General features: G+C 40.1%; 1 long non-coding RNA gene across 2 annotated transcripts in view; it reads right to left on the minus strand.

Annotated features, from left to right (window-relative positions):
• The window catches only part of LOC308606314, a 68,932-nt gene extending 65,026 nt beyond the window's left edge, over window positions 1-3,906 (minus strand). The window contains exon 1 of one of the 2 annotated variants that reach the window (XR_014013797.1): window positions 3,619-3,899. This is a non-coding gene — a long non-coding RNA (uncharacterized lncRNA). Of the gene's footprint in view, window positions 1-3,618 lie in introns of both variants that reach the window. The other variant, XR_014013798.1, reaches the window with a different exon arrangement.
• Window positions 3,907-8,386: the final 4,480 nt, after the last annotated feature.

Raw genomic sequence — 8,386 nt, forward strand, 5'->3', positions numbered from 1 at the left:
TAGGGTTATTTTAGAACAGCAAATCATGTTCAAACTAAAGGATAGACCAAAATAGAAAGTGCCATAGGAATTTAGACAAGGGAGAAACACATCTGAAATGAGAAGGAAGGTGGGTACGGGGAAGGGTTCATGGAAGAGGCAGTGTATGCTGTGAGCAAGGTTTCAACGTGTAGCAGGGTGAGTGAAAGGAACAAATGAAGACATATAGTCGTGATATGATGAGGCACAAACTAGAAATAAACAGCACTTGTTCTAGGCTGGTCATGAGGTAATTTAAGGGGATTAGTGAGAAACTAGATAAAGAGATATCTCTTTATATATTACTTATTAATAATACTTTTGAACACAAGTATTTAATTTAGAAAAAAGAACAATATAGGGATAGGAGATTAGGAGGTACAAGCTATTATTATAAAATGAGCTATAAGGATATATTGCATAGCACAGAAAATATAGCCAATATTTTATAATAACTATAAATGGAGTATAACCTTTAAAAATTGTGAGTCACTATATTTTACACCTGTAACTTATATAATATTACACATCAACTATACTTCAATTAAAAATGCTATTTTAGTGAACAAAACACAAAGCAGTAAAATTTTAAAAAAAGAACTTAGAAGAGAACTCAAAAATAAAGACGTAAAGAACAGGTTGAAACAGCACAGAAATCTGGCAATTAAGAGGCCATTGATAACTTTCAAAATAGCACTTTTCCTACCCATTCTCAGTGGAGGCAAAGCCTTATTAATCCTACTATTTCTTTTTCTATTTTTCAAAATCTCAGGATAAGTCTATTTCAATTGTAGCTAATGGCAGTAATGCAGCACCAGAAAATGCCTTTTGTAAGGAGAGGTAACTTTGAATCCTAAATCGGTACTCAAGTCTTAAATTACTGATAACACTGACCACCCACCAGACTAAATTTTTTTTTACGTGATTGGAAAGCAACAGATTGATTTCAATTCTATCTTGTCAAATCTACAAAAAAGTTCCTACAGTTCATTTAGCAACTAATAGGTACATCCTTCTATTTGGTATTACTCCTCCTTAACACTGGGCAATTAATTTTTCCTTTCTCTGGGAGACGTTTTTAACAAAGGAAATAAGAGTCATAAATCAGTTTCGGTTAGGAAATCATACAACTATTTCTACCTAGGGCTTTGAATTTAGAAACTTTCCTCAGAAATTGTTTAAATATAACGAAGTCCAAATTCAGAAATACCTTAAATTTAATTATCTTAGCTGCACTAAAATAACAAATTCTATTTTCTATGTTGTTTCCTTTCTTCCCCAGAAGGTTTCTCCAGCCCTAATCCATAACTTAGTGCATTCATCTCACCTATAAAATCACTGGCAGGTATGATGCCGGCTTTGGCAGCTCCAGTCCCCTAATCCTGACCCATTTCTTGCCAAAGAATTCAGTTTCTTCAGAAACCAAGTAACAGACATTTCAATTTCTAACCATCATTAGCATATTTTCATGTACTAATAGTCAACATAAAAACACCTTTTAAAATTACAGAAATTTTTACTGTACTTAAGATCAATTGCACTAACCTGTATTTCATAAACCTTGGGCTACTTTCTTAAAAATGAATTATTATTTTAATATGTCTTTCCATTATTATTCAGAATAATTATTCATATAATTAAATATTTTACAATTAGGTAAGAAAGGTGGAAAATAGTTTTGCTATTCTTGTTCTTTGTTCTCTCTTCTACTTGGTGTGCCTGAGTCAAAATTTTAGAATATTGAAAATTTAATTTTTCAAACCCAAACCACATTTAAAGATAATAATAACAACCAGCCAAAACAATTTCGGTCCAGAGGTTTGCATGGTCCAGGGAACAGTTCTTTGAGTGGGCCATTTGGAGTGGGATTTGCCCACCCCCTTCCACTCCTTCTGCCTCATATACTGAAGATAGAAAGACAAAGAAACCAACTCAAATCTTTCCAAAGTGTATTTATAAATAGAGAATTTGTAATCAGAAAAACAATAACGATATATAATAGAAGTAACATGATTTTTCAGAACCAGTATCTTGTTCTAAAGCAATATTTAAAAAAGAAGGTAAGAAGGTTAGCTATAAACCCTGGCCCTCTTTTTCATTGATCTCCTATTTTAATTTGTTAAAATAAAATCCATGGCCTTTTGAGTCAAACTGTCTCTTTAATTTCAGATTTAAAGATAACAAATCTCTTTTTAAATGGAATATTGGCACACAGACACCACCCAGTCTGGCTTATTGCAACTGTTCTCTGTTAGTGAAGTGGCACATTTGCAATCCCCACCATAGCAATCTTCACCATTTCACAGAATATCGTTCAGTTGTACATCCCTAGGTGGGCAACAAGAATGGGCACTTGAGCTCAGCAGCAAAGCGTTTGTGGGGAAATCCTAGGTCAGAACCCCTAAAAGGGGAGACTAACTTGAGGATGCCCAAATAACCTGAGGTTTACCTTGGCCACCTCCCCTGGCTTTCTGACTGCCTGTGGGAAAAGCCTCTCTGGAAACTCTTTTGAGGTTATTGGGGGAATCCTAGGACAAACACACTGCTTGCTTTTGCAGGATGACTTGCCCCATACCCTACCCAGCTAGGTATCTCACAACCTAGCTGGACTAAAAAACCTTCAAGAAAAACGGGATAGACTGACATTTGCATTTCTACTTCCACCTATTCTTATGCACATGGAGCAAAATATGTAGGTATAGCCCTCTTTCTCACACCCCAACAGATTCTGTTGTCCTCGAAACCCATCTGGTAGCTGCAGTGACTACAATGAAGGGAGTTATCGGAAACCATGTTGGTACTGGGCTTAAAGGATTTTTCATGACATGCATTTTGAGGAAGGACACAGATAATAGTCCAAACGTGGTATAAGGCAATGCCCTTTCTGGGTCCTTGAAAAATCAGTCACGGAACAGAGGTGGTGGACAGGAGCTGACAAGAGCTGGCTTGTTAATGGGCACAGCATACCCGGGGTGTGGGGGGGAAATCAATGAAATGAATGACAAGAGAAGATGGTAAATGAAGGGAGAAGTGGGGACAAGTGCTGCTCAACCCAAGCTGAACTCCAGGAGGTAAGTTTCTCCTCTAATTTGAGATTCTTTCTAAAGGTTCAGTTTTAAAGTGGGTGTTTGACGTTGAAATGTGCAGACCCATTATGATAACTGGAAAGGGAGAAGACTGAGGAAGGCAAGAGGAAAGGGAAGATTTCCGATTACTTCTCTAGGCTGCTCACAAGAACCTGCTGCTCGCAAACCAGAAATTAACCAAGCGAAGGTTGAAGGTAGCAACGTAAAAGTGCAACTCAAATTATTTTACATTCTGAATCCTCTTCAATATCTAAGCGAGTGTGGCACAGCAATGGTTGATTATCTTAAGATTACAGAGGCTGACCGCCTTCTTTGTTTGCCCAGTAACACCGCTCCTCCAATAACCTCAAGCACTTGGCTGATTAACATTTCAGTTTCAGTTGTTGCTCCTAATCCCATTGCAGAAGGCGGCAGGGATATTCCCCTTCTTCCCTCTGTATTACAAACCCCATTACTAACCAAGCAGAAAGCACCGCGCAGTGTGGCCGAGGCTAATAATAGCCGGGCTGCTTACCTTCTCCGGAGGGATCGAATCAGCGCATGTCCCCGGTGCCGGCTGCCCCGGGGCCGCAGTGCCGCCGCGCCGGGTCTGTGCTCGTTCAGCTCGGCCGGTCCCCACCCGACCTGCCAGCTGCAGCAGCTGCTCCCGCCGCCGAGCTCCGGCCGCAGGAAGTCATCCCCCGCGCCGGGCCGGATCGCCACATTCCGCGCCAGCCGCGGGGGGAGAGGGGCCTCTCCGGGCTGCGGGGACCGGCTCCTGGAAACTGCGCTCAACGATCGCTACCCTTCCCGGTTGTAGGGTTATTTTCTAGGAATGCTTTTATAAAAGAAGCGTCGCCGGCTGGTGGACCGAGAGAGAAGAGCCAGAGTGACTTTCCCTGCAGAGCGCCTTTCCTCTGAGCGCTCCCCTGTCACTCCCGCGGCATGGACAGCTCCATTCCGCGGTGTGGGTTTTCCACCCTCTTCATCTTCCTTATCTGTATTGTTCATTTCGCTGAATTTGAGAGTGGGATTAGCACTTAAGATATCATTCAAACACTCCGAAAATATTTTAAATTGGCGACTAGTTTTTCTAAGCCCCTTGTAGCAAGCTCCACTCCCCCCCCACACACAGTTACTCGCACGTACACACCCAGCCAATCCACTCGCAATTATGAAAGCTGGGACCTCTCGCCCTCCTGCCTACGTAATGGAACAGGAAACTCCCGAAGGAGTGGGGAAGTAGGACCGGCTAGCGAAAGCACTCGAGGAAAGAGAGAGGGGTTGCCCCAAGATTTTGTTGCTGTTTAGTGGTGTCCTTAGTGGACAGATGTTCCCCCTCTACCCCCTGGCCTCGCCCCAAGCGGAATGGCTGGTCTGGTGACAGCTGTAACATTTGGAAACAAAGAAGCTGAACCACATTAACAGGTGGCTGCATCTCTTTCTTTCCCGAAGGATTTATCAGAATTGGCTTTAAGAATAATATTAGCATATACGTATATAATAAGCCCTTTCCTTCTCTCTTTAAATTGTCACCGGCTATTAACAGGTTTCTCTCTGTCTCTCATCTTCCTCCCTCTCTCCTTCCCTCCCTCCCTCTCCTAAGCTGACCAGATCATCAGTTTCCGGACTTAAGGGGGGAAAAAAGGCCAGGGATGTGCTCTCTTTACAGCTGAACCAGGGTTTATTTTCCCAGTTGAGCCATTCCCAAGAAGAGAGGCTCTTTGACACTAGGGTTCTCTGTGAGTGAACTTCTCACATTCAGCTTGCTTTTGGAATTGCCCATCACTAGGTCCAGGCCAGTTTTATCCTTGGATTTGTCCAGCAAACTAAACAGTATAATTGCACAAGGCCAAGGCAGTACTTTTAATCTAGGAAGAGTTCCCAAGTCTCTGTTTAGCAGTTCCAAAATTAGCAGGTAGTGTAGCAAACAGTTTCAACAAGGCTCAGTAAGAATTCTTGACCCTAGAATGCGGGCTTTTTAAAAGCTGGAACAACCTAATTCATCTCTCTGAGTTTCACTTTCATAAAATTAGACCTCACCAAAGAGCAGGGGATTCTTAATATGTATCAAAGTGTATGTGGAATCTGGATGGGAATATTACATCTTTAATTTCACTAACCTCTAACTGCAATTTACTATTTAGCATGTCCTTTAAATCGAAATGCAGACAACAAACCACAATAATATTAGGAGTACCTGTGACTATATCCCCAGCAGATATCACAGACAATTTCCTAAGGCAGTTTTTATAGATATCTCAAAGTATCACTACTCTGATGTTACAATCAAATCATCATTACCTTTTTTGTTTTATCTAATAGACTATATCTATTTTAGAATGGTTTTAGATATACAGAAAAATTAAGGGGATAATACAGAGTTCTTATATATCTCATTCCCAATTTCCTCTATTATTGACACCGTACACTAGTGTGGTACCTTTTTTACAATTAATGAGCCAATATTAATAAAATAATATTAACCAGAGTCTGTACTTTATTCAGATTTCCTTGGCTTTTGCCTAGTGTCCTTAATTCCATTTCAGGCTTCCATCCAGGACACCACATTACATTTAGTTATCAAACCCCCTTAGGCTCTTCTGGGCTGTGGTAGTTTCTCAGGCTTTTCTTGTTTTTGATAACCTTGACAGTTTTTTTTAAAATTTATTTATTTAATTTATTTATTTTTGGCTGTGTTGGGTGTTCGTTGCTGCGCGCGGGCTTTCTCTAGTTGCAGAGAGCGGGGGTTACTCTTCGTTGCAGTGCGCCAGCCTCTCATTGCAGTGGCCTCTCTCATTTTGGAGCACAGGCTGTAGGCGCGTGGGCCTCCGTAGGAGCAGCACATGGGCTCAGTAGTTGTGGCTCACGGGCTTAGTTGCTCCCTGGCATGTGGGATCTTCCCAGGCCAGGGCTCGAACCCGTGTCCCCTGCATTGGCAGGCAGACTCTCAACCACTGCGCCACCAGGGAAGCCCCAGTGTTGACGGTTTTGAGGAGCAGTGGTCAAGTGTTTTGTAGCATACCTCACTAATGTAAACTGTCCAATGCTTTTCTCATGGTAAGACTGGGATTATGGTTTATTGGGAGGACAACCAGATAAAGTGCCTTTTTAATAACATCTTATCAAGGGTACATTCTATCAACGTGATTTGACTGTTGATGTTGACCTTGATAACCTGGCTGAGGTCGTGTCTCAGATTTCTCCACTGTAAAGTTACTCCTCCACCCCTTCCACACTACACTTTTTGGAAGGAAGTCACTATGTGAAGTACAAACCCAAAGAGCGGAGAGTTATGATCCACCTCCTTGAGGACAGAGTATGTACATAAAGTATTTGGAATTCTTCCACACAGAGTTGTCTATTTTCCCCTAAATATTAATTTATTCAATTATTGATATTTATTTATATCAGTATAGACTCATGGATATCTATTTTATCCTTTGGGTTATAATCCAATACTACTTTATTTTGTTGTTTGAATTGTTCCAGCTTTGGCCATTGGGAGCTTTTGCTTTTGGCACCTGTGCTCCTTTGACATACTCCCTTTGGGGTGTGTGAGTTTGTGTGTGTCTGTGTATCTGTGTGTATATGTGTTTAGCATGCATGTTTGTGTGTGTGTTTAACACTTCCTGACTTTCTGGTACCACAAGGTGCTCCAGGCTCATTTTGTGTATTTCCTGCCCCAGTCCTAGAATCAGTCATTTCTCTGAGGAGCCCTGATTCCTTGTATTGGAGAGTAGTAATAGAAACCAAGATCTGGGCTCTAGATGTGCTGTTGCTAATGGCGTATTATTTGATTAGGCTCTCTTAACTGAGAGAACAAAGAAATATATATGTATACTAACCCATGTATATATACATATCAGTAAATATTTCTATATATAACTATCTATATCTATATTGAGCTGAGTGTATACTGATGTCTGCAACTATAATCCATTAACGCTGAGATCAGTTTAGCTTTCTCCTCTTGTGTATCTGTAAATTCATACTTCAATATTGAGAAATGTGGCTACCACCATCCACCATCTATTTATTTAATTGTTCAATTTCAGTACACATGTATCAGAATTGTTAACCCATCACCCCAACATTACTATTTTTAAGTATAGTAGTTAATAGAGTCTCTGTTATACCTTGTTATTTAATGAGTTTAAATACCCATTCGTTTCTATATCACAAATTTGGTTTTTAAAATATTCTAATGACTGCATTTAAAACATAGTAACTAGTTTCTTTTGAGATTCTATGTATTATATTTTATGAATTTAAAAGTGTTATTTTAAGACTATTTAAATGGGCTACTCCATATTGTCAAAGGATCCACAGTAAAAAGAAGGTTAGGATCTCAACCTCACAAAGATTATTGTCAGTTTATAATGAGATGATGTGAAATTGTCTGGTGCAAATGTTGGGAGCTCATGCTTGATAAGTGTTAGCTTTGTCCACTTGGGCAGGCTTCTTTCTCCTCTAAAATTCTAAATACCTTGGAAGAGAGAACATGCTAAACCTTATGGTTAATAATTTATAATGTAGTGGAAGGATTTGCTAGGTATCAGTGTTGGAGGTAAAGGTCCATATAAGGTTGACGGAGGATGAGAAGAAGACAAGGATGACCCTGAAGGTCAGGGGATTTGTAGTTGAACAGACTGGGGATTGGATCCTGCCATTCACAGCCTGACTTTGTCTCATTTTTGAAATAAGGAGAACAATGGCTATTACATAGGCTTGTCCTTAAGAGTGAAAGTAGATGTTTAATCTTTTCTTTCAATTTGTTTGAGACAGTGGGGCTTAAGTGTGGCGATTTGGGACAGTTACATAACATATTGGATTGTTCTTCCTTGTATAGTTTTCACTCTGTGAAGCCAGACTCCCTGGAGGTATAGATAGTTTCTCATGATAATTCAGGCTCCTTCATCCATGAAAGTACTCTTGCCAGGTGCTTTTTACTCAAAGAAGACAATCAGTGTTGATGGTGCTTGGGAAAAAACAAAAATTAAAGATATTAAATGGCAGGAATTAACTGCTTCAGATGCTATACCATGGCGAGAGACATGGGGAAAGAGAAAGAAAAAAAATGAAATGAGAAATGTCTTATGTCAACATGTACGGTTTGAATCTATCTGCTTGGAACTTGACATACACCAGTCTGCCAGATAATTTAATTTAATGAATAGTGGCTAGGGTGAGGTGAAATAGATCAGTTTTTTAATCTATGACTTTTCATTGAACAACCCTCTTTTAAAAAACAATCTTTGGATCATGACTTTGAGGTCTGCAGTAATTCCTTTCTGATATTC

The sequence above is a fragment of the Mesoplodon bidens genome (genome assembly GCF_964165515.1).
Source record: "Mesoplodon bidens genome assembly, chromosome: 18".
Taxonomy (NCBI): domain Eukaryota; kingdom Metazoa; phylum Chordata; class Mammalia; order Artiodactyla; family Ziphiidae; genus Mesoplodon; species Mesoplodon bidens.